The 27,310-nt window shown below is 43.0% G+C and overlaps 1 protein-coding gene across 1 annotated transcript in view; it reads left to right on the top strand.

Annotated features, from left to right (window-relative positions):
- The first annotated feature begins 15,548 nt into the window (after window positions 1–15,548).
- The window catches only part of NFKB1 (nuclear factor kappa B subunit 1), a 73,719-nt gene continuing 61,957 nt past the window's right edge, over window positions 15,549–27,310 (top strand). Inside the window, exon 1 of the mRNA XM_083756407.1 lies at window positions 15,549–16,101. The gene's annotated coding sequence lies outside the window, so the exon portion shown is untranslated. The remainder of the gene's footprint in view (window positions 16,102–27,310) is intronic.

Raw genomic sequence — 27,310 nt, 5'->3', positions numbered from 1 at the left:
TGAATCTAAAAAGCCCATTTGCTCTAGGAGGCTTAGTTTGGTCAGAATCACGTGTACACTTCCAGAGTTAATGCTAAATACATTACTTCTGCTTAATGAACCACCATAGCCACTAGAGGGTCGCGAACATTTGTGTCCTGGGCTTTTTAGACTCGTCTACCCATGTGCTATCTGAAACCAAAGGGGTGCATTGGTGGCCAGATGTGATTTTTTTTATTTATTTCCAGCTCTCCTACCCCACTACTGGTCCTAAGGTGGTAGCGTGGAGTGTACCTCTTCAGACTGCAGGTTTCAAATGACACATTTGAATGCTCCTCTGTATTAAAAACAAAGGAACTTCCTGCAAGCAGAAAGCCAACACATCAGTGAAAGGGCTGAGTTAGACTCTTTCTCCCTGATCTACTAGTTTTCTACTTGCATTGACATTTATTTTTCTATGTGGGAGCTTTCAAAACTGGCATCCCTCCAGCTACAGTCCTTGCCACGTTGTTATTTTAAAAAGTGTGTGTGTGTGTGTGTGTGTGTGTGTGTGTGTGTGTGTGTGTGTGCCTCCCATGGCTTCTTGGGTAAAACACCAGATTTTGACAGCTTTCTTTGGCGCAAGCTATTTGATACAGCTGCACACTGTCTGCTCAATAGCCTCTGGGCAGACACACCGAAAAAATGTGGACTGGCTTTCCCAGGGTTGTCAAGCAGTCGCTTGAGTGCTGTAAACAAATGCCAAGAGCCCAGCAAAGTTGGAAGGAGCTTAGTGTCTCTCACAGCACCCACTTAAGAGCCTACCTTTTGAAATCAACTCAAGAGAGGGAAGGCAGATTTGAGAATAGCAGTAAATGTCAGCTTTTAAATGCTGTATAAATCCAGCTGTCTTAGAGCTGGCAGATTCAAGTTTCCTTGGGGCACAACATTGGGAAGGGAGAAAGTTTAAGATTTACAGCCAATGTCAGCTGCAGCAAATATGGGACACAGCTGCTAAATAATAATAATAAGTTTACCAAGTGAAGGACAAGAGTTTAGACTCAATAGCCCCGCACTGAAATGATAGGCATCCCAGTTTCCATAGGTTTGCCTAGCAGCTGCTGCACAAACAATGGCCTGAGCATCCTAGGATTGGCAAGTTCGTGAACAGATGAGTAGAACTGAGGTCAGTCTCCTGGTCCCAAAACTGAGGATGGAAGCATATGGCTAGCAAGAGGAGGGTGGGTGCCAATGGCTCAGTGGTAAATTCTGAAGTGCAAGAGCTCTTCATAACAGCCTCCACAGAGAATCCATCAGCAATGTCTAGGCAACACGATGACCATGTACATACGCAAGAGACAATCTTTATAGAATTCCTTCAAACCGTAACAAGTACAAAGATTTCATTTTGTACTTGTTATGGTTTGAAGGAATTCTATAAAGATTGTCTATTGTGTATGTACATGACCATCGTGTTGCCTAGACATTGCTGACATTCTCTTTGCAACACAAGGGTTTGTTTGCCCACAGAGAATCCAAGCAGATTCATTGATCCGTTATCAATGAAGACCACAAAAAAACAGTAGTACACAGCATAAAACATAACTGTGCACAGTTTCTTGGGAGTAAGTGCCTTTGAACTTAGCTGTGACTACTTCAGATGGCATAGAATGAGTTTGTCAAACACATCTTCAACTTTAACCAAAGTCCTCCGAGTTCCCAGAGTTCCCTGGGAAAAAGGGATCAATTGCTAAACCATCCTGAGAACGGTAGCTCTGGGAAGGAAATAGAGGTCTCCTGAGACCTCTTGGGACCTGTAACAAGCACCTGGCCCCAGAATCCTTTGGGGGGAAGCCATGAAGTGATGGAAGAGAGCTTCCTATGTGCAGTGGAGGGGGGGGTCAGTGTATGGAAGTTCCCCAATGTTCCTTTTTAACAGGAGTTCCTGTGCCTATTAAACATAATAAATCATGCTGAACTTAATGTGACATGCAACTGTCTCATAATGACAGCCTCGGATATTGTGGCCCAAATACATAATTCAAGGATTTTATATTTTTGGCAGCATTTCATATGGAGAATTAACATCAGAGAGAGAGTCCCACCCCACCCCCTTTCACTATGCAGTCAAAAGGTTTGAAACACTTCAGGCTTGATACATATTGCAAAGCAGTTCCTGATAGCTTCCAAAATAGTAAGAGCCTGGCAGTGTTAGATCAAGCTGGCATGGGCTTGGTGGCAAAGGATATATATATGAAAACAAAGGCATCTGTGTTCTGTTCTTCAGTCTGCCCCCTACACACACACACATACACACACACACACACACACACACACACACACTTCACCATGGTTTCCGGGGCTGTTCTTCTCATGCTTAATGTTTCTGTTTCAACATGATTTAGAAGCCGCACATTTCCTTTAAAGCATGGAACAGCCAGTTCTGAGGGTTTTCTTCTTTCTTTCCTGCCTCTGAGGTTCTCCTTGTTTCAGCACAGAAGAGCCTAAACAAATTCAAGGATGAATCATAAGTGAGTGAGTTGTGTGACTCAACCTGGAATCTCAGCTGGTGTCTTGATGCCATTCATGACACCATCTACATAAACCAGCATTTAGCAAGACAGGAAACAGTTTGCAGGCAGAGCAGGTGTTCTATATAGAGAATAATGCAACTTTGGCCTGTGTTGTCTTGTTGAATGTCAATTACTCATTAAGGCCCCACAAGTGTTGGTACCAAAGAGAGGTATATACAGTTCCCTGACAAGGCTCTAAACAAGAGGTAGTTAATCCATTCTCTAGGGCTGGGTGATATATTGATATATCACCCGAAAGTGGTTTGAAATCCACATTGTGGTATCGGTTTCATAATTTTGACCTGGCCATATATTGTGAATCATGATGTGTGTTAGGACTGGGCAATTTACTGTCTAAAACCAGTTTCACTTTCTATCAATCTATCTATCTATCATCTATCTATCTATCTATCATCTATCTATCATCTATCTATCTATACTTTTCAAGTTTGTAAATTTCACTAATTTTATACATTTCACTCATTCTACAATCAGTTTGACATTTCAAAACTTGACTTCCTTTCCCTCTCTTTCTGCGGTTCCTTAAATTTGTTTTTAATATCTTCTGCATATCCAAATTAACTTAATTTACTCATTTATTCATCTTCTTTAAATATATGCTCTTCTAAAACTGTAGGTTGTTACAATAATCCTGCCAATGCCTTTAACTGTTTATAATTTATCTGTTAATGTTCAATAAATCATTTCCATTCTTTTGTAAAAAGATTGTTATCTTGATTTCTTCTTCTTCCAGTAAGTTTCACCATTTCTGCATATTCCGCAAGTTTTTGTATCCATTCTTCCTTTGCTGGGACTTCTGCTTCTTTCCATTTTGGGGCAAGTAACATTCTTGCTGCTGTAGTAGTTCTGTCACTATAATTCCCAAAAGAAAAGCTTCTGTTTTTTGTTTTTTTTACAAAGGATATTTTAAACATCCTTTTCATTTCATTATTTATCATTTCCCAGTAAGCTTTAACCTTACTACAGGACCACCACATAAAAAAAGAACCTTCTTTCTCTTTACATTTCCAACACTTATTTGATTTAGATTTATACATTTTTGCCAACTTACTCAGTGTTAGATACCATTGATATATCATTTTCATATAATTTTCTCTTAGACCATAACTAAAACCGGTTTCAAGTCTATATCGTGATATTGGTTTCATAATTTATGACCTGGCAATATATCACAAATCATGGTGTGTGTGTGTATGTTTAAAGAGGTTTAAAGACTGTCTAAGAGGTTTAAAGACTGTCTCAAGGCAAATCTTTAAAAATGTAGTATAAACACTGACAACTGGGAAACACTGGCCTGCGAGCGCTCCAGTTGGAAAACAGCCTTTACCAAAGGTGTCATGGGCTTTGAAGACACTCGAACTCAAGACACAAGAGAGAAACATGCTAAGAGGAAGGCACACTTGGCAAATCCACACCGTGATCAACTCCCGCCCAGAAACCAATGTCCCCACTGTGGAAGGACATGTGGATCCAGAATTGGCCTCCACAGTCACTTACGGACTCATTGTTAAAACTGTGTTTATGGAAGACAATCTTACTGGCTACGAGTGATCACCAAAGAAGAAGAAGAAGGGTGGGTGGGTGTGGGTGTGTTATGCAAGAATCCCAATGTGGGGGGAACTGTGAAGCCAGCCAATTGCCTCTACATAGCTCCAGCCTCATTTCAGACACTGTGATATGTCAGTATATCGTGATGTTTAGCTGCTGATAAATTGTGATGTTGAAAATGTTCTCCTGAGGACATTTTTCTTTCCTCACCCAAGGACCCCACTGCCTTTGGAGGTGGTAGGAGCAGCAGATTTTCAAGTTTAAGTAGAGACAGCACTGTGATCCAGGAAGAGATTTAAACATATCTGCCCAGCCCACTGCTCAGATGGGCATAGGAATTCATTTAAAGGTAAAGGTAATGGACCCCTGGATGGTTAAGTCCAGTCAAAGGCGACTATGGGGTTGTGGTGCTCATCTCGCTTTCAGGCCGAGGGAGCTGGCGTTTGTCCACAGACAGTTTTCTGGGTCATGTGACCAGCATGACTAAACCGCTACTGGCGCACGGAGGACTGTGACGAGTGCCAGAGCGCATGGAAACGCCATTTACCTCCCCCCTGCAGTGGTACCTATTTATCTACTTGCACTGGCATGCTTTCAAACTGCTAGGTTGGCAAGAGCTGGGACAGAGCACCATTTGTCCGAAAATAAATGTTGGAAATGTAAGGAAAGTGAAGGAACATTCTTTCACCTCTGGTGGACTTGCCCTAAAGTGAAGGCCTTCTGGGAAATGATATATAATGAGCTGAAAAAAGTATTTAAGTATACCTTTACTAAGAAACCAGAGGCCTTCCTCTTGGGTATTGTCGGCCAGAAGGTGTTAAAGAAGGACCGAACATTCTTTATGTACGCAACAACGGCAGCAAGGATACTCATTGCTAAGAATTGGAAAACTCAAGATTTACCCACACTGGAAGAATGGCAGATGCAGCTGATGGACTATATGCAACTGGCGGAAATGACTGGCAGAATCCGAGACCTGGGTGAAGAAAGGATTGAAGAAGATTGGAGGAAATTCAAGACTTATTTACAAAAATATTGTAATTTGGTGGAATGTTAAGAAGGGTGCTTGACTATAAAAAATTGGCCATCACTAAACTGGATTCGAATTGAAAGATAAGTGAGATTTTAGAAAACAAAAATTGCTGAAGAATTGTTATTTAATACTTAAATGAGTGGCTACAAATTGCATGATAATTTGCTTGGGAAAATGTATTAATAATGCAAGTGCGAGCGGGAAACGTGAGGAAGTCCAAGAAGGTTGGAAAATTTGTTAAGACAAAAGGAACGTTGTTGATTATTTTTGTATTTTTTATAAAAAAAAACCCTAATAAACATCTTTATAAAAAAAAAAAAAGAGCTGGGACAGAGCAACGGGAGCTCACCCCGTCGCGGGGATTCGAACTGCCAATCAGCAAGCCCAAGAGGCTCAGTGGTTTAGACCACAGCACCACCCACGTCCACATAGGAATTCATTTAAAGGTGAATTTACCTAATTTGCACTTTATGAAACAACACATGGACCTAAACATAGCCATCCTTTGAAATTCACTCTTCTCTGAACTTTACAATGCAGTTCTCCAGTCTAACATTGTGTGCAATGCATATAGTACAGTAATGTAATGCCTGCGTACAAATGCATATGCTGGTGTAGAATCTGTGCATGGAGCTCTTGCAGGGCTCCCAATCTCTGATGTAGCTCAGGAGCCTCCAGACGTTGTTGGACTACAGCTTCCATAATCTCTACTTTTTGGCCCTGCATATAATAGGGTGATGTGTGCCTCTAAACACATATATATTGAAAATAACATATAAAATGTATTTGATAGGAAAAATTGCTATGCAAAAGTGTGTATAGTATACTATGCAAATTTACATACAAATGTATGTATATTAGGAGAAAATTGCACTAAAGTGCTGATGAATTCCCATGAGGACTTCATTTTTTTAAAGTTAATTGATGTGGAAGTATGGAGAACTAAATTTAAGAATGGAAAAAATAGGAAACTGAATGATACCTAAACTGACTGATTGGCCCATGCATAGATTTATCAACCAGTTTAACGATAAACCCTTTGTTATACTTCTTGCTTACCAGCAGGTGGAGATGTAAGCACTCTGAAAAGAACATTGAAGGCACAGTTAAGTTACCATTCTCATTATTATTTATTTCCTATAGCTTTTTCCATGTTGAAGATTGTCTTTACAAATCATGGATTCTGCTCAAATTCCAGGACAAAAAAATTATGAATTTTGTTACTTTTGGTATCAGGAGAGAAAAAAGACGTGAGGTGGGGGGAAAACATTAATTTAGAGGCTTAGAAATGTCCTTATAAATGGTGAGGGGCAGATATAATACCATGCCTGAAGAGCAAGTGGAGTTGAGATGGTAATCTTATGGCTGCAGAAATCTTCAGTCACGTCCAATCGTGACAGGACATTTGATTCCTATTGTTCCAAAAGAGGGGGAACTCCACAAAAAATATGGGAAAATTAATCAGCTGTGTATTCACCCTGGTTGGAAGTATTATCCCATGACACAAAATGCAGAGAAAACCAGAGAACGTGCCAACTTCAAAACCAGCCTCCTTCTGTTTCAGCAAGGCTCTGTTCCGCTATTGGATTGAATGACAGCCGAGAAATGCCATTCATCTGCCTGCCCCCTCCCCCCAAAGCCATGCACTGTTTGGGTTACAACATATTGCAGTGAGTAGTTTTCTAGTTCCTGTTTAAGGGCACACAAGAGGTCTCAGTCACTATGTTGTTTTCTCATGGAGTAATCTACATTAGAAACAACATGAGTGGCACCTGGGGAAAAACAAATAAACAAGTGGCTGTGTGGAATGCTCCAGTTCAGGATTCCAAACATTCCACTCCATCTGTCATGTATTATCTAGTTTAGATTCTGGCATTGCAGGGGGTTGATGGTTCTATTTCCCCTGCATCCTACTCTGGAGGGATGCAGAACGGGAGTGCACAGATTTCATGGGAATGTTCTCCACTTGCACCCAAATGTCACAGTTGAATTTCGGATTAGTTTTAAGACTAATTAAAGTATTATTTTAAACGAGGCACCCCCAGTCCACCACCTGTGAGTTTTGAAAATGCTTAATGTTATGTACTGAGTTGAATAGGATCCAAAATGCAGCAGTCTGATTGGTCCTAGAACAATAGGATCCAGAATGCCCCAGTCTGATTGGTCCTAGAACAATAGGATCCAGAATGCAGCAGTCTGATTGGTCCGCAGGAGCCACCCAATCCAACTCCTGGTGGAAGTGAATCCGCAACCTGATTGGCCTACGGGAGAATCCCAGAATTAGCCAGTCATGTGGAGCCCATTGTGTAAATAATGTATATAAAGCAGACATTTCGGGGGAACTTCCATTCCTAACTACTCTGAGCTGAATAAAGAGCATGAAATCCACACTCGACTCTGAGTATATTTCACTTAAATTACGGCAACATCATTTCTTATTGTTGATCTTAAAATTTTAGAGCCTATATGAAGAAGTTTCAAATCCTATACCCACTTACATGAGAGCAAGTCTCACTTAACTGTGGGAGTCACTTCTGAACAGATGGGCATAGAAGCTGCGCAAGACAGGTCTCTGCCCTGAGGAAATTACAGCTGAATGCAACAAAGAGGACACCAAGGGAAGGAGATTCAACAAGAATTTTGCCTTCAGTTCTGTGCCCATTTACCTGGGAATAAAACCCACTGAACTCAATGGGATTGTTTCACAATGGACATGTACAGAGTTGCACTGTTGGCCTTAATTCATTCCAACATGAATATTTCAACCTTGGCACAGTCATTATGTCTCAGATGAATTTACCTCAGAGGGTTGTTGCAAGGATAAAATGTGAGCGCTTCCTCTCCCATTTCCTTGAAGGTCCCAAGCCACAGAGAGGTTAGGCTGGCCTCAACTAGAGCCAGGGCTTTTTCGGCTGCGGCTCCAACCTGGTGGAACGCTCTGTCACAAGAGACAAGGGCCCTGCAGGACTTGACATCTTTCCGCAGGGCCTGCAAGACAGAGCTGTTCCACCTGGCCTTTGGTCAGGGCGCAGCCTGACTCCCTCCTTTGGCAATCTTTACAAGACTTTAGTTTATGGTTGCCATTAATTTTTATTTTAATTCATTTTTATAATGTTTTATAATGTTGTACTGTTTTAGTGTTGTTAGCCGCCCTGAGCCCGGCTTTGGCTGGGGAGGGCGGGATATAAATAAATTTTTTTATTATTATTATTATTCCTTGGGGTATTGCTGCCCTGAATTCCTTGTGGACAATATGCTTGGCATCCGTCTGTCTTAAGAGACAATGGTGCACCTCTGGAGGTGAAGTCCAACTGCTGTGTTAACGGCACTGAAGTGACCTCCCTGGTGCACAAGCCTGGGCAGTGTGCATGGAGGTCCTGGGCTGCCCAGAGGACAATACTCCCCTCTCATCCTTTCTGATGTGGTCCAAAGGAAAGCAGAGCAATACATCTGGTACCAGTTTGGCTGCCAGAGTTGCTAGAAGGAGGTATACTGTCTTATGGACTCCACTCTGAATTTGAGTAGGGGTTTCTCCTTAGCCTTTTCTGCTCTTGAAGATATCCCACACAGCAGTGGAGGTTTCGGGTCAGAGTTTTTCTTCTCCTAGATGGGCTACCTTTCCCAGGTTGATCATCCCCATCTCCTCCTCATTTCCCTCTACGGCACGTGCAGAAACCACCTTCTTGACCATTGCACCCGCTGCTGGTCTCTTTTGCTTGATCTGCCAGAGCCTGTCTTTGCATGTGGGAGAATAATAATAATAATAATAATAATAATAATAATAATAATAAATTTCTACCCCGCCCATCTGGCTGGGTTTCCCCAGCCACTCTCGGTAGCTTCCAACAAAAGATTAAAAATACATTAAAACATCAGTCATTAAGAACTTCCCTAACTCACCAAATACCCCATTTACACACAACCGGTTTCATCCGCACCCTCTCTAAATTCTTCTCTTTCCCTCCCATCCATTCTTAGACATCTAAAACTGTCAAAATGACTCGTCTTCACTCACTTCTCTCACCACCACCCCATTGTCACATTGCTGTCCCACCTCTGCCTTCAGAAGTTTGGGGGAAAGTCAATTAAAATAAAGTGATAACACAATTTTGTTTTGTTGTTGTTTTTAAATATTTTTATTTGATTTTACAACTGTAGAATTATAATAATGCAAAATACATATTCATATTTAGATATTTCTCTGAATTACCTGACTTCCCACCCACACCTCCCTGGGTCTTACCTTTTCAACTGCATATTCAGCTGCATAATCCATTACAAGTGTTATTAAAATCCTGCTAATGTTTCCATCTGCTTACAGTGGTCTCCTAGATAAATTATAAATTTTCCCCATTCTTTATTGAAGTTTTGGTCTTCTTGGTTCTTAAGCAACCCGGTCATTTTTGCCATTTCAGCATATGCCAACACAATTTTCTTTTGATGGTTCTTGGCTGTTTAACTAATGCACATTCTTTAGATATAGCTATTTAATTATGTGGAATTGAGATTAGTAGTAGTAGTAATAGTAGTAGTAATATTGTTGGGTTCTGAATGTGGAATTTGTATTGTATCTCTTCTACTGATTCCTTTCTGCTGTGATTTGTAAACCACTTAGATGTTTTTGTTAAAACATATGGTGGTATATAAACTAACTAACTAACTAACTAACTAACTAACTAACTAACTAACAATTTAACTAAATAACTAAATAACTAAATAAATAAATGCATTACCTTCAGTATCGGAGGCAGTATGGTCACTGAAGGACCATAAGTGAGGAGGGTGGTGTTTGTGGGTTTCCCACAGGTATCTGGTTGGTCACCGTGAGAACAGAATGCTGGACTAGATGGGCCTTTGCTCTGATTCAGTGGGGTCCTTCTTATTGTTACACTCTGTCTAATTCTCCAAGCATTGAAAACACCTTTGCATGTGGGAGAATAATAGTTATAAGCTCAGTTTCTGATCACTTTGGAACGAGATCACTGGAGGATGACTTCCATTTTGTGATATGGGGCTTGCTTACGCATACATACAAGTTGCACAAAGCAGAAGATGCAGCTTACCTCCAGCAGATATCCCAGATTCACTGCTGATTGCAAGGGAGACAAAGCTGCCCCAACCCCAAAGTGCTGTTAGCTTTCAGAGTCTTTCTTTCGCTTACTATGTGTCTTTAGAATTTGTTAGCCTGGAGTTCTTTCACCCAGAACACCAGCAGTACCTTTTCCCACTAGGGGAGGGAGAGGAGGAACACCTGCCCACTTTGGCAATACTTCCAGAAGTGTCTCCAGGTTGCAGCATTTTGCCCCTAGCTTAAATAATAAATAGGGGAAGGACCATAACTCGGTGGTAGAGCATCTGATTTACATGTGGAAGGTCCCAGGTTCAATTCCTAGCATCTCCAGACTAGGAATTTCCCCATCTTGGAGCTTGGAAATCTGTTGCCAGTCAGCATGGACAGTACTGAGCTACATGGATTAATGGTCTGATCCAGTTTCCTAAGTGTGTCTGTAAAGGGAGTCCTTAGGCACTCTTGCCAGGTCTATTGGCTTACCCAAAGAAACTGGTTTAATCATTTCGGCAGCCTGCCTCTTCGCCCGACCTCAGTTCTAAAACTACAGGATCACAGGTCTCAAAGGGACTGTGAGATAACATCTAGCCTGACCCAAAACTTCACGTTCTTATGTGGGATCTGTAATCTGTTGATAGAAAGGCAATGTCTGGGTCACTGAAATATCTGGTTGTTCAGAGCTGTATTCCTGCAGTGCATAAAAGGTAAAGGGACCCCTGACCATTAGGTCCAGTCGTGACCGACTCTGGGGTTGCGGCGCTCATCTTGCTTTATTGGCCGAGGGAGCCATGTGGCCAGCATGACTAAGCCACTTCTGGTGAACCAGAGCAGTGCATGGAAACGCCGTTTACCTTCCCACTGGAGCGGTACCTATTTATCTACTTGCACTTTGATATGCTTTCGAACTGCTAAGTTGGCAGGAGCAGGGACCGAGCAATGGGAGCTCACCCCGTTGCGGGGATTCAAACCGCTGACCTTCTGATCGGCAATTCCTGGGCTCTGTGGTTTGCTGATGTTTCACCCAGCTGAAGAGGCAAAGCAGTGCTATGCAGCATCACATGTGCTACTATGGGTGGTTTGGCTGAGATGAAGAATTACCAATACATCTGCTTCCTTGGGGATTCAAGTGTTCTCCAACCTGAGCTGTGTACACACATCATTTCCATAGATCTATGCTGAGTGTGACTTTGGCTGCATGCACACAATACCTTTAAAGCACATTTGGAGCACATTATTTCCCTCAAAGAATTTCTAGGTTTAGAAAAGGCATTGGGAATTGTATCTCTCAGGAGTAAACCGCAGAGCCCATAATTCTTGGGGGGGGGGGGGATGTGCTTTGAAGGTATAGTTGTGTACACAGTCCTGGTTTATGATGTTGTAATTAATGTGCATCTTCTCTGAAAGAGAGACATGCTGATTTAACTGCATTGCATTTCAACCTCATTGTATTGTGTATTATTGTATTGTGCACGTGGCCAAAATACTATCATAAAAGCAGCCCACTGTGTGTGGCATCCTACTGATATATTTCAAAAGTTGCAAATGAATCAGTCGTGACTCACAAACAGGGGGACCTTGGTGGGATAGTAGCAGTGAGGACTTCAGCTTAATGAGGATGTGTGCATTACATGCTAAACTGCCTAAAACTTCTTCATCGTGGGCATCTAAACTCAGTGACCTGTGTAATTTTTTTAATTTTTTTTTGCATAACTTCTATTGTTTTATATAATCTACATCTTTTGCTATTTTGCATGGCTTATTCTGGTTTTATTATAGACATTGGAAAGAGCCAGGGCCTTTGCAAAGCAATGAAGGACCACTCCCAATCACAGAAATCTTGCAGCACAATATTAATCATGCCTGCTCAGTTGAATGTCCCCTTGATTTCCGAGTAAGTATATTTAAGATTTCTGTTTTACAGTTACCTCTCTGTTTTCTTTCTGTAATTGTTGCCTGCATATTTTCAACCACATCTTGACATCCTAGAGCAGTGTTTCCAAAACTAGGGCCTCCAGCTGTTTTTGGACTACAATTCTCATCATCCCTGACCACTGGTCCTGCTAGCTAGGGATGATGGGAGTTGCAGTTCAAAAACAGCTGGGAGACCCAAGTTTGAGAAACACTGTCCTAGGGGTCAGGCTGGATCAGGATGAAGCGTGTTAGGAGCCTGAGGAGTTGGAGGTCTAGAGTTCAAGGGAGGGATCTAGCATTTTGCATTTTAAAGTAAATGAATGAATGAATGAACATTGCCATCTGAAAGCTAGGGTGAGGAACCAGATGTGGCTGCCAAGCTGGATTTCTAAATCCCATCACCACCCCTGTGGGCCAGCTTTAACAGGTGGTTGGTTTTGTAAATTAATACAAGAACCAATAAAATATGGACAGGCAGTGCAAGCTTTTGATCCACAGTGGCAAGGACCAGCAGGTGCTGCCTTTCCTCTTCTTCTGGGTGCTTGGTTGGGTGAGTAATTGGAGCAGTGTTACCCAAACTTTGGTCTCCAGCTGTTTCTGGACTACAATTCCCATCATCCCCGACCACTGGTCTTGCTAGCTAGGGATGATGGGAGTTGTAGTCCAAAAACAGCTGGACGCCCAAGTTGGGGAAACACTGAATTGGAGGCATGGGGTGGCAGCGGTGAGGCACTGCAAAATAGGGGCTCAAAAGGGGCCCTTTGCTGAGGGTTCCTCAACAACTGGAGCCAGCGTAGAAAATCAATGCCAGTAAGTGCAGTCATTATTTTTATTGTCGAGCTGCTTAATACAGGCAAAGGTTTTCATACAGTCAAACTTTTGTACGGGAAGATGCTCTTTGCATTTCCTCTGTTAGGTGTGGGCGTATGAAAAGGCTTCCTTACGCAGAGGTCTTGTTCAAACGAAGGCCAACATTATTTGCACATTTTCAAGCACTCTAATGATCTCAGGGGCATAATTTCCTTCAGTCCACCCACTATTTAGTCTGGCAAGATTGAGGAAAAGTTTGCTGATGTCACCACTCGCCAGTTGCTCTTCAGTCCCGCCTGCCCCTTTAATCAAAGTATTACTAGTGTTCCAATGCTAACTGCTTTTCGAAGAATTTGCCAGAGAAGCTGGGGAGGCTCTCTTCCAGACTTGTCAACAGGGTGGTGGTGAAGAAGAAAGTCACCATGACTCACACATTTATAATCATGGAAGAGAAGAAGCAAAGGAATATGGTAAGGTACTCCTGTCATGCCTATCAATCATGATCAAAGGTCACTGCTAAATCACATCTTTCTTTCATCCTCATTTGTTTGCACAAAGTTTGCAAGGTGGGTAGATCTTTGCTGGGCAGTTAGATGACAGAACTTGCAGCAAGTAATTGCTATTCCACATTTTCCACTCCTAGTCTACACAACTATGAAAGGTACAAGAGTCTTGTCCTCTTTTTCATCCGGTCACCCTAGCTAGGAAGTACACTGGGTGGCTTTGGACCAGTATATTTTCTCCCTGGGAGGATGCTGCTGCTTGGCCCTGGGGAGGTGGAGGGTAGCTCTTAATTTAGCACAGCTGATTTGCTCTTCCTCAGTTTCTTTACCACCTTGATCCATTTCCAGCGCTCACACTGCTGCACATTTACCCCAGAGATCAAGGGCCACTGATTTAAGCAGGGCTTACTTCTTAGTAAAGTGTGCACTGGAGCACAACCTCCAAGTTAGTGTCTTTTTGCTGGCACCTTGTCAGAGGTAAGGAAAGGCAAGTGAGTCAGAAGTCCCTGCCGTCGCGGTGGCGCTGTGGGTTAAACCATAGAGCCTAGGACTTGTGGATCAGAAGGTCACGGTTCGAATCCCCGCGATGGGGTGAGCTCCCATTGTTCGGTCCCTGCTCCTGCAAACCTAGCAGTTCGAAAGCACGTCAAAGTGCAAGTAGATAAATAGGTACCGCTTCAGCGGGAAGGTAAACAGCGTTTCTGTGCGCTGCTCTGGTTCTCCAGAAGCGGCTTAGTCATGCTTGCCACATGCTAGCTGTACGCCGGCTCCCTCAGCTAATAAAGCGAGATGAGCACCGCGACCCCAGAGTCGGTCATGACTGGACCTAATGGTCAAGGGTCCCTTTACCCGTGTATCCACTTTCCTGGCTGTAAGGCCCATTGAATCTGGAGATGGCGAGAGGGGGTACCAATAATTTCTTTGCCAAGGGTGCAAGGCAGAGGTGCCAACTTGAAAAAATGGGGGGGGAGATAAGTCCCACCCTGCATGATTGATCACATGATGTGGAACACATACCCCATTTGAATTACAATGCCCATCAACTTGGGGGGGGGGAGGTGGCCCCCTCAAAAAAATTATAGGTGTGCTGAAGAACCCCTAGGAGTTGGCTCCTATAGTGCAAGGGAACCTAGGTCCGTCTCTGGTCATGACTGTTAAAGTGGCATGAGAGTGCTTCAGTGGCGTAGCGTGGGTTGTCAGCACCCGGGGCAAGGCAAGTAATTTGCGCCCCCTAACCCGTGGGTTTGCGCCCCCTAACCCTAACCCCCAGATGTTGTGCCCGGTACGGCCGCCCCCCCCCCTGCACTACGCCACTGGAGTGCTTTAAATGTTTGTTGCAAATTTTGCCATATTTAAGCACTTGGGCCATGGGTGTAGCCAATGGGGGCAGGGCGGCAGCTACCCCCTCAAGTCAATAAAATCAATAAAAATATATAACTATCTGAGGCTCTGCCCCCCTAACAAAAGCCTGCCCCCACAACAAAAATCCAAACATACATCTGACCAGTGCTTTCTTTTTTCTTCTAAAAAAAATGTTTAGGGGTACTCTCATTTTCCTACTAATATTGAACTTAGATCCACAAAATGTTTAGGGGTATGCGCACCCCTGCACCCCCCCCCCAGAAAAAAGCACTGCATGGACCCTGTCTTATACATTTTTGCTAATTTACTGGGAGCTAAATACCAACGGTGCATCATTTTCATATAATATTCTTTCAGCGTGTATCATGCTGTGAATTTAAAAGCCCAATTCCAGCATCTGCCACCTGAAGTGGTCATCTTTGATCTGCCTAGTTCCCCAAAGTGGCTGGGGAAACCCAACCAGATGGGCGGGGTACAAATAATAAATTATTATTATTATTATTATTATTATTATTATTATTATTATTATTAACTGCCCCTTTCCCCAGCAGCTAGGATGCCTCTCTGAAAAGAAAACAAGCTAAAGAAGCGTTGTTGTTGTTGTTAATAATAATAATAATAATAATAATAATAATAATAATAATAATGGCAGCGGGCTGTGCAGTTGCACATCTCAGGCGCCTCCCTCCCTCCCTGCCCTGCCCTCAACCCAGCCCTCCGGGTTGCTGCAAGCTCTCCGCTTCTTCCCGCGCGCGCACGCGCACACACACACACCCCTCCCTCGGGCGCCTGTTTCTTTTTCACCCGCGCTACTCTCACGACGTCGGTGGGAATTTCCAGCTAGGAAGTGAGAAGGAGGCGGAGGTGCGGGCGGGCGGGCGCAGGAAGGGAGGCAGCGAGAAAGGCGGGAGTCAAGCCCGGGGGCGCGTGCAAAGTCTTGTCAGCGTGTGCGGGCGGGCGGGAGAGAGGAGAGGGGCGTGCGCGCTTCTGGAAACCGACGAGAGAAAAAAACACCACATCGCCAAAGGAGGGGAGGGGAAAAGCCTCGACAGTGACAGCAGCAGCAGCAGCGCAGGGCTTCCTTTTTCTCTGCTTTCCCCCTTCTCAGCCTCGCGGGCAGCGAAGTGACTACTTCTTCCTCCTCCTCGTCGACGACAACAACAAGGAACCGCCAGGCTCCTTCGACCCATGGCGCTCTGGTGAAGCGGGACTCCTCTTGCTCGCCTCGGCTCTCTCTCCCTCAGAACTGCCGGCTCCTCCTCGCCTTTCCCCTCGCAGTGTGAGGCGACGTCGGCGTCAGGAATCCCGCTCGAGGTGAGCCCCGAGGGGAGGGGCGGGAAGGCGGGAAGCGGCTGCCGCGTTCCCACGAGACAAGACGGCTGCTCGCTCGCTGGCACACGCGCGCGCTCTCTCGCTCTCCCCATTGCCACGCGGGAATGTTTATGGATGCGGCAACCAGAGGGACGCAGGACGGGGAAGGGGGGGTCCAGTATGGCTCCTTCCAGGCGGTGGGGGCCCCGGGACCAGATTTGAAAGGAGGAGTCTGCTGCTGGTGGGCAGAGGAGGTTTTCGAGGTGCTTCTGTGTGGACAGAACGGCCTCGGTCCGTATACCTGAAGGAGCGTCTCCACCCCCATTGTTCAGCCTGGACACTGAGGTCCAAGGCTGAGGCCTTCTGGCAGTTCCCTCACTGTGAGAAGTGAGGTTACAGGGAACCAGGCAGAGGGCCTTCTCGGTAGTGGCTCCCGCCTTGTGGAACGCCCTCCCACCAGATGTCAAAGACAAAAACAACTACCAGACTTTTAGAAGACATCTGAAGGCAGCCCTGATTAGGGAAGCTTTTAATGTTTGATGGATTACAGTATTTTAATATTTTTTGGAAGCCGCCCAGAGTGGCTGGGGAAGCCCAGTCAGATGGGCGGGGTATAAATAATAAATTATTATTATTATTATTACAGATCAAGTGGCGCTAGTCTGTGGAAACTTGTGCCTCAGTAAACCCGCTTGTCCCTCAGGTGCCATAATAAGACTCTCTGTTTCCCTGCGGAGCGGCAGGGAGAGAGACGGCCTTTTTATTTTTATTCTGATTTCCAACAAGTCATCATGTGCAAGTGATTTAAGGGAGGAAGGAGGGGTGAGTCGATTCCAGTTTCCAGGTGTGGACATTTTCAGAGCTGGCCTGAAGCCCTTTGAGTTATGGGTTAGCTGGGGTGGACCTCTCTGGAGAATTACATTTGTAGAGGGGAGTTCTGCATTTTACACATTTCTTCTTCTTCGTGCTGCTTGTACTCAACAGCTCTCTCTACTTCCTCATTCTTGGGCAAAGCGAACATAACACGCCGCTCCTCGTGCTCAGGAAAGCGGTGCTGGGACTCTGGGAGAGAGGCGCACATGGTAAGGCCTTCTCCCAACCCAGAGCTCGGAGTTGCCTCTTTTCTTTTTGGGCAAGGTTTTCCTGTGCCTTTGGCACTGGTGTCGAAGGCTGGTGTTCAACCGGGCAAGCCTCTTCCTCCCCCGCCCCTCATCACTTCCTCTTTGTCCCAAGAACAGTCTCACTTGCTAGCTACACAGCACAGCTGTTGCAGACGCAAGAGCTCTGCTGCTGGGTCGGGAGAGAGAGGTGACAGCAGCAAAGCCATCTCTTTTACGGTGGACCTTAGGGGAGGGAACAGAACTGTGGAACATCTTCTTTGCATTTATTAACGTCACAAAAAGGTGCACGCTGCCTGATTGTCTCAAACAAACAGACCTCAAAGCAGGTTGCCCAAAAGATAAAACAAGAAGAAGAACTGCAACAATAATTTAAGACATTTGAAAAGTTGAAATAGCAAGAGATTGAAATTCGCGCCAGCTTTCTCAGCAGTTGGGTAGGCTAAACAAAAAATGTTTCTTAGCAGAATGTTTTGTGTGCAGAAGGTACCATGTTCAATCGCAAGTGTTCCCAGGTAGGGTTTGGAGAGACCAATGTCTGAAATCATAGAGAGATGCTGCCAGTCAGTGTGGACAGCACTAATCTAGATGAGCCAATGGTCTGATTCATTAAAAGGCAGTTTCCAATGTTACCGTTGGGGCAGAAAGGAAAAGAAAAGGTGATTTCATACTGAAAAGATGGGGGGGCAATATACTCACCCCCTGCTGCCATTCTGGAATTTGTACAATATTTCAGCGAGTCTCTTTCATGCTATTGAAAGTGTGTTTTTGTGATGAAGCTGGTTTTCCCCACAGTTAAGTTTATAGTCACTCAGCAATGCCAGGGCTCAGCCTTGAATTGAGGTATACTCCTAAAATAAATAGATCTAAAGCATGTGCAGAGTGCATCCCTCCCTCCACTACTAGGTTATCTGTTTCACAGTAATCTGGGATGAGGGGGCAGGATTTTCCTGCTGAAAGTTGTGATTTCCATATTTCCTTTTTTCATTGTTATTAGGAACCTAAGAGAGCCTGTGTGGTGTAGTGGTATTGTGTGTTGGCCTGGGGGACCAGGGTTCAAGTTTCCACTTGGCCACGAAGATCATTGGGTGACCTTGAGCCATTCACTGCCTCTTGGGCTAACCTAACAGGGTTGTTGGGATTGAATGAGGGGGAGAAGAACCATGTATCTCACCTTGAGCTCTTGCGAGAAAAAGGTAGGATAAACATGCAATAAATTAAAGCAGCCTTAGAAAGGAATACAGGAAGCCACCTTATATTGTGTCAGTCTTTAACACTGTTCATTCCTGCAAGAGTTTCGGGGCAGACACCCTACTTCCATTGCCAATATGTTAATGCCCCATAGCTTTCTGCTGAAATTCTCTTAATCGTTCGTATCACAGATATTTCAGGTGTGCGTTTTTGTCCCGATTTTGTTTCCCCACTTTTGTTGCAAGCAAGAGTGTGCCTCCAGATGGCAATAATGTAGTGACACTGGAGAAACATTGCAGAACAACTAATACAGTGGAATGATGTGTGGTATAAACCCACCACTGACACACTATTATTGCATCAGTGACATATTGCAGAATGCATCTGCTAAAAATACCATTCTGGAGAGGCCACTGATTTTGTTACCTTCCCCACTGCATCCTCTGCCATCCTCTATGTATGTTGCTTTTTCTTCACTTGGGTGTGTAATGTTTCTCAATGTTGATATGGTATCTCCCATATGTAAGGCTGAGTTCAGCTGCCCCTGTTTGTCCCCCACTTGCCACCCAGTGATCTGTTCTCAGACATATCTGAACGTGGAACAGTGGGAGAGGAGAAGGCAGCAGTACCCACCAGGATATGAGCCTAGGATCTCTTTCAGCACCAAAGTTTTGCATTGGAATATGTTAATAAGATTTCTGCATGTGCAGAGTGCAGCTTATTAGGTGGAATGAAGAAGGTATTTCTCTTCCAAGGCTATGATGGACTTGAGTCCCAACAACTTTCACATTAAGAAGTAATCACTAGTGGGTAGGAGTGCTTGCAACGTGTGTGTTCGTAGAGCCAATGAAGCACCAATGGCTGATGTGTGTGTGATTTTCTGTGAAATGTAAACACAGGGAGTTGTTTGAGATCCTTTTGTTTTCAGTACCTAGACTGTGTGTTGCTTGATTGTTTTGGTTTAATTATTTCAGTTCCAATTTTAACTTGTGCCATTCATGCACAAATTGAAAACCAAGATGATGCAGGTGCAGGGGAAATAGATTTTACTATAGACAGATTATTATTAGATTTCTAGACATTTTGTTGCGACTCACCACGGGAATGCTTTTGTCACAGAAAAGAAGAGCTGGACTTTGGGCTAGAGAAAGTGGGTTTTCTAAATGACTCACTTATGAACATGCAGGTTGAATTTCCTCAGAAATAAGCTGGATTTCCTCAGAATAAGGCCTTTTTCAAGGGAAGGGAGGGGATGTTAGGTTGTGACAGTAATTTTCTCAGGAAGAAAGGTGTAATACAGTGTAGCACTTTGCCCCATGAAAATTTGTTGCTTCTAATAGCAGGTTTGTTTGTTTTTTCATTATATGCAGACCTTATCAATGCAGCGAATTCTTCACTTTCCTTCCTCTTCAGCTGCTCCCTGCAGAATTGGCAAGATTGAGTTCTAAAGGTGTTTTTAGCTGCCTTTCATAGAATGCATAGCTGTCAACTTTTCCCTTTTCTTGTGAGGAATCCTATTCGGAATAAGGGAATTTCCCTTTAAAAAAGGGAAACGTTGACAGCTATGATAGAATGGTAGAGTTGGAAAGGACCTTGAGGGTCATCTAGTCCAACCCCTTGCAATTCAGGAATCTCAACTAAAGCATCCATGTATTTTTCCTGAGTAAGGATGCTCAGTAAAAATAAACAACCCTAATTATTAGTGGCAGATTTTGTTAACTTCCACATGAAATGTTATGCAATTGTAGAATTTCCCCATTTCTGCTTGCTCACTATTAGCAGGCAGTATAATTTTGGTTAATAAAAGCCTTCTGTTGATACTTCTTAGATCTCTTCTAGGAGTAAGAAGCAGACTGCAAGGTTCAGTCTAGGGATGAGTGAATCAGTCAGTTTCTGGTTTCATTCAGTTTCTCATTTTTCCAATGAAAATTCAGTATTTTTGTGTGAATTTATGTTTGTCGTTTTTATCTAATATGCACATTTTTTTGCAGTCAATGTCCCATAATTTGTGTATGTTATTTTGATTAATATATGCATTCATATGAACCCTAGTTTGTGCATTTTTGTACTCATTACTTGGTTTGAGAACAGCACTGCAAAACGTGGAGCTGCATGATTTTCAAAGGATGGTTGTGTTTCAGTTTGCATATTATTTTAGAAAGTGCAGATTGGATAGGGTCACCTTTAAATGCAAAGTGAATTGAATGTCATCCCCATCCTGAGCTTCAGACATCTACAAGCCAGGTAAAAACCGTAGAATAAAGTGTTTGCTAACCCAGTGGCGTAGCGTGGGTTGTCAGCACCCGGGGCAAGGGAAGTAATTTGCACCCCCTAACCCGTGGATTTGCGCCCCCTAACCCTAACCCCCAGATGTTGCGCCCGGTGCGGCCGGCCCCCCCTGCACCCCCCACGCTACGCCACTGTGCTAACTTTAGACACAGATTATTGCTTTGCAGTGATGTGGGTTTTTAACAACACCTTTCTGCCCTTCCTAAAAAGAAACCCACAGCCTAATCCTAAAATGGTTTTTCTTCTTTTTTAAAGCTGAAGAGTAAAACAAACAGTGTGGAGCTGTTACTGTTATGTGAAGTAAGACTTGTGCCAAGATCTTAACCGCTTAACTCATTCTTCTACTTGGCATCTAGAGTATTTTGTTTTACAACCCTAATTTGCAGGAGCATATGGGATGGAGCTGTTTATAAAGGCCTCTTCACTCATTGTAGTGTTCCACTCAGGAAATGGTACATAGTGCCCTGGGTACATTGCACTGCCATGATTTACCTTTACTGCATAAGCACAACGCCAGCTGGAGCATCCTGCCTTAGTTATGTATGAACAGTGAAATAAACAAGGTGCATTCATGGTTTATTATGGACACATTAGAACAGTGTTGCAAGGGTAAACCAAGGCCCAGCATCTTGTTCTTTTTTTAAAAAAAAGCAGCCAGTAAGATCCTTCTCTAAGTTCTCACAAGCAAAGTATGAATGTGTGGCCTTCCTTAGTTTCTAGTCCTCAAGGCCTCGCCCTTCAATGTATTCTGCCTCCATACATTACTTATAATGGTTAATAGCCATTGATAGGCCTATCCTCTATGAATCTGTGTCATGCATTTTTAACATGAGGGTGCATTGTACATACTAGGTGGTTTGTGGGGAAATAATGGGGCAACACAGATGCCTTCATGCCCTGTTTGCAGGTTTCCTTGGAACACCTAGCTAGCCACTGCTGATACTGGTATCTAGGTAGAAAATTCTCCTTATACCAAATGCCCTTACGTGCTTGTCAGCACTGTGGCTTCTGCAAGGTTGTATACATATCCAGTTACTATCCAGCCCCTGCAGTCAACATATCCGAGGATCTTTTGCCTCTTCATTATGCGGTAACCCACCAAGTATGTTATGCATACACCATGTTGTATCTGAACTTTTGTGTGTACACATGTGCACTTTTTCTACTATTTTTTACTACTATGGTAGTAGATTTGACAAACACTTGATAAATTATCCATTTTAAGTGTAGGAGTTTAAGAAGCTGCAAATTGCCTCATGTGCAAAATACGATACATGTAATAACTACTAATAGTTAGAAATAGGGCCAGCCTGCCCATGAGGTGGAGTGAAGCAGCCAACCTTGGGCAGTGGAATTCTTTGAGGGGTCGTGTGGCTGCAGTGGCTGCAGCTGTTTTCAGCAAGATCTCATGGAGCTCACAAAATATCTTGCAAAATCTCTGCAAGATCTCATGAGATCTTGCCAGAAGCTGCCACCACGTGATCCCAGTAAGCACTGCTTGGGCAGGAGGGACAGCACTTTTCAGTTTTGCCTCAGGCAACGAAACAGGACAGGCCTCCCCCGTTATACGGTACATAGAGCTTTTGCCACTGTAAGCTCTAGGCTTCGCAATACTCTTTTCTCTATCCTCCTTTCAATAAGCCCTGCTTATTGAACATTCACAAAGTTTCCTGGGAGGTTCTATGAAGCCAGCAGTTTATTGAGCATTCATTTGGATCTGCTTGCAGGGAGGTTATATGAAGACATGCTGAGGAATCGCTATCCCACACTTTCCAGCACATTTCCCCATCACTTTCCTTGCTGCAAAAAGTATTGATTTTCTTTAAGCAGGTTTGTTGTGCAAGAGCCCAAATCCATATTAATTGTGCAAACTGAATTTGCTGTCATGCATTCAATCCCATCTGTAAAAATATCAAGAAGTGCCCTGAGCACAGCATCTGTTGTAGGTGTTCCTTTGCAGAAGGATAGGATGAGCTTCATTGGATAGAGTATAGAATGTAGGTATTATAGTCAGCTCCAAAACATACCTTTGCCCTTCCAGTTCTATATTAACAACATGCAGAGAAATAACAGGAGAGAAGCTCAAGAGTGCTTAATGCAACATGGGACTATAGACTTGTCCACATTTGAGCATTTTTTAGCTATTAATCAACCATTTCTCTATTCAAATTAGACTGGAGTAGTCCACACCCACACATACTTGAATTTGTATACTGAAGAGCAAGCTTGGGCTTTCCCATTCATTACCGGCATTTTCTTTTGTGTTTGTTCCTGCCTTCTAATTTGTTGCTTCTGTAATGCCAGTTAAGTACTAGCAGGGATGCATGCAGATAGCTGTGTGCTCTTCTGCAGTGTGGAAAATAATAATACTGATTTCACCTTGTAGTGATTATTGAGGCAAGGATCAGTTTCACACATAATGCTAAACTATGGTTCATTTTGTTGAAATGTGGCTCCACCTCAGCAAACAAACTATTGCTTATTTCTGGGCAACAAACCACGATATGAAACCATGGTTTCTTCTTGGCTTATGACCCATGGGTTGTTATAACTGTGGTATGGTGTTATATCTGAAACCAACAGCCTTGCTTAACCACAGTTTGCTTGACCACCCCACCCCAGATGGTCACCAAGCTACAGAGAAATGGGGTAAGAGCAGCTTAAAACAAGCCAAGATTTGGAGAAACAAAAAGTGGTTCGTCAGTTCAATGGTGAGACAGCTCATGTTTTGCTGAACAAATAATCATGGTTGCATTCACAAATAATGTGAAATCACATTTGAAATGTGATATCACAAATGCTTATTATTTGGTTGTATTTGAAGAGGCATTAGCACGTTTATCCCTGCCATAACTTGTTTTGTTTTATTGACTCATAGATAAGTAACTGCCAGAAAAAAAAAGTATTGAGCTGAAGAACTAGTTATTGTCCCTTGAAAGCATTTTACCCCCTCCGTAGATAATCTTTTGCAGTATGCTTGGCACAATTATGGCCATTTCCCTTTAACCCAGCAAGAGCAATTCTGGGCAGAATTTGTTAGTTTTAAGTGATTGGATAATCACTTCTTCTATACAGGCTGAGGTTTCTTGCATGGAACTGGGAATAATTCATTTTTCTTTTTGCACAGATTTTAATGTTTTGGCATTCTTTGGCTTAGGGAAGCCCGAGCAACTCTAAAACTACGTGATTCCCTTGGGAAGTTTTACAAAACATGAAGTGAATGGTTTTGATTGAGAACTGGGTGCATAAAGTCTTCCTTTCCCTATGTTCTACATGATTTTAGACTGCATTATTTTAATAAGAACATAGGAAGCTGCCTTGATACCAAGTCAGATCACTCAGTACTGTTGACACCAATTGACAGCAGCTCCCAGGGATTTCCGGCTTGAAGGAGTCTCTTCCAAACTTACCTGGAGATGCCAGAGTTCGAACCTGACACCTTTTTCCATGCAAAGTATGTACTGTACCTCTGAGCTATGGCTTTCCCCCAATATTGTATGGGGATTCATTTTTGAAATGGGAGACTGCCTTCCCAATCTTACAACAGGTAAATTCTCAGGTGAACAAACTCAAGTTTCTCTTTCTATTATGTCCTCTTTGCATATATGCCTCATTTGCAAACAAAACTTCTTAAATGCAATTCCCAATTGCTGCGAGTGTTACACACCTTAGGGTTGTTTCTCTTTTAAGGGGGGTGTTGAAATACTTTTATTAAAGATAATCTAAACGTCTTTCAGCTTTCAATTAGTGTTACATTTTATGACTTCCTTGATATACATTCTAAGCTTTAAAGTTGCACAAAAAGGATACACTGAATCGCTTTTTTTTACTTGCTGTTCATGAGATATTAAGAAGTTGTTTCACCCAGTGTCTGCAACACTGTTTAAACTAGGCTTTGCTTATATAAGCATAGTATCATGCAACATGTATTACAGGCAATTAATATAATTTAGGAAGGATAGTTTCATAGTGATACCTACTCCCATTTCTTTTGCTTGCTCCATTAGATGGTGATATAACTATTATTTACACCCAGAAATTACTATATTAAGCAATTCCTGATTTCTTAATGGTCTTTACAATTGTTTTTTGTACCTAATGTTTCAGTGCCAATATGTGTGCAGAAAAGCCACCTAGCAAATACTGCATTCCTGAAAGCACATTCTCATAACAACTGTATATTGTTGTTGTTTTCTGCATGCAAACTGAATTACTGGATTTTCCCCACAGTTTTGTGACTGTGCTGAATGTAAGTTTAGACTGTGGTATTGGATGAAAAAGTCACCATCCTAATAGTGGGTAGTTCTAACCACTAAAAGCCTTTAAAGCTGTGCTAGTCATTCAATGCCTTGTGTAATCTTAGGAGCTGGGAAGTGCAGGTGGCTGGATTTCAGCGTGCAGGATTTCCCCAGAACAAGTCTTTGGTGCTCTGCCTAATTCTCTTCCCAAATGACTAACAGAGCAGGAGGAGAATAAATTATGTAAATAAGCAAATATTTGCACAAAATGCTTTTATTTGCATCATCTGCATGGGTTTTAAAAATGAATACTATATGGGAAGTTTGCCTTTCCTATAACTGGCACTGTCTGATACACAGGCTGAGGCAATTCCTGAAATGCTCCAGAACAGGCTTCCTCAACCTCGGCCCTCCAGATGTTTTTGGCCTACAACTCCCATGATTCCTAGCTAGCAGGACCAGTGGTCAGGGATGATGGGAATTGTAGTCTCAAAACATCTGAAGGGCCGAGGTTGAGGAAGCCTGCTCCAGAATTTGCTTTTTCTGGAACAGAATTGGAGTTACCTCCATTCATAAGTTTTATTTCATTCCTCTCTCATTCTCTAACCCAGGCATTCAGCTGTAAACTTCCCCTCCGGGTTGGGGTTGCTATATTTCAAAAAGTAACAATACAGACACATAAGATGTGGTTTAAGCTATTTTTAAGGGAAATTTGGCAAAAACAACATTGCCAACATGGGTTGTCATACGTCCGGATTTTCCTGAACATTCTGCCAATTTCCTCCCAGACGCTGTTTCCGACTGCAGTATTCCAGGTATGTCTGGAAAATTCCTCATGTATGGCAAACCTACCTACCCCAGGTGCACTTTTCATTGTAGGATTTACACAGATGTAGACCTATAATGCAATTCTCATGAAGCATTTCTTGTAAACCATGTCCCCAATTTCAGCCATTTACAGTTTTCCTTCTTTGCAGAACAAACACCCAAGTATCCCAAGAAAGCCAACTGAATTTTATATGTGGTGTGCTGTTTTGTCCCAGCTAGTGAAATGTGCCAGAGTGTTTCTTTGTTCAAAACAACAACACAAAACTTAGCAATTGACAGAGGTTTAAGTGCCCAGACAGAGTTCATACTAAGATAAACCATAGGTTAGTGCAGGCATAGGCAAACTCGGCCCTCCAGATGTTTTGAGACTACAATTCCCATCATCCCTGACCACTGGTCCTGTTAGTTAGGGATGATGGGAGTTGTAGTCCCAAAACATCTGGAGGGTTGAGTTTGCCTATGCCTGGGTTAGTGTGACTGTGCTGGATCCTGATGAAAAGCAAAGTTGGTGCAAGTCTTTGCTGGACACAGCACTTTGTTGCAGGTGAACCAGGCCATTTAATAGCTTGGGATGAAAAAAAGATGCACAGACTCCTATACAGGTTTTTTTTTACAAATCTTGTCTTGATCCGGTGGCCCAAAGGAGGGCTTGGAGTAGTTGGGTGCAGGTATACCAAAGGATGCCAAACATGCCAAAGCGATCAGTTGCAGTGCTTTATTAAAGAAGGTGTAGACTTACAGCAAATCAGCCTGCCAATTCTCCTAGCCTTTGCAGATGCAGGATGGACTCTGCAGCAAGGAGATGGCTTGCCCATGCCTAAGCAAATGTTTATGTGTTCTTTATACAGCAAAGCAGCACGTGTCATTTATCTGACTAGATGAGGGCATAGATGACAAATACCCAAACCTTACAGACAGTTCCCCTTTCTGGGCTCAGAACCCAGCACCCCAAGCCCCACAGATAAGGGTAACATCAAAGCAAGTGAGTATAAGCGTATATGAATTTATTACTACAACCACTACCAGTTAATTGTGGGGTTATCTTGACTAGCAAGATGGCATTAGCAAAGTTTCCAGAACAGTTCCTTTGGTTCAGCACAGGTCTGTAATAAATAAAAAGATTGCTCAACAAGAAATAAAACCAGTGTTACTTGTTTTTAGCATTAAAATATAATATTAAATCTCAGGGGTGAACCACCCATCTTTGTTCCAAATCTAGCCCTCTCTGGGCTAGAGGTTACAGTGAATGTCACATTGGGAATGAATAATACACATAGCGCTTAGTGAACATTTGTGCACTTTTGTAATCTGTTAGGCTTTCTGAGCTTTGTCTCATATTTTTATTTGCTGTACTTGAACAAGAAAAAGGGGGTAGGTCTAATATGCCAAATGTTGTTTTATAGATCCAGTATAGTCACGATAAAAATCTGAGCATGATAGACAATCTTTTGCTGGAGTTCCGCTGTTTATCAACTCCTTTAATGACCTAGGAACTGAATGTTTGTAAAGGAGCCAAATTACTAGACTTCAGATAGCTTAATTCTTGAG

The sequence above is a fragment of the Podarcis gaigeae genome, assembly GCF_964106915.1.
Source record: "Podarcis gaigeae genome assembly, chromosome: 9".
Taxonomy (NCBI): Eukaryota; Metazoa; Chordata; class Lepidosauria; order Squamata; family Lacertidae; genus Podarcis; species Podarcis gaigeae.
Note: the sequence above shows the minus strand (reverse complement) of the source record. Positions and strands in the feature narration are given on the sequence as shown.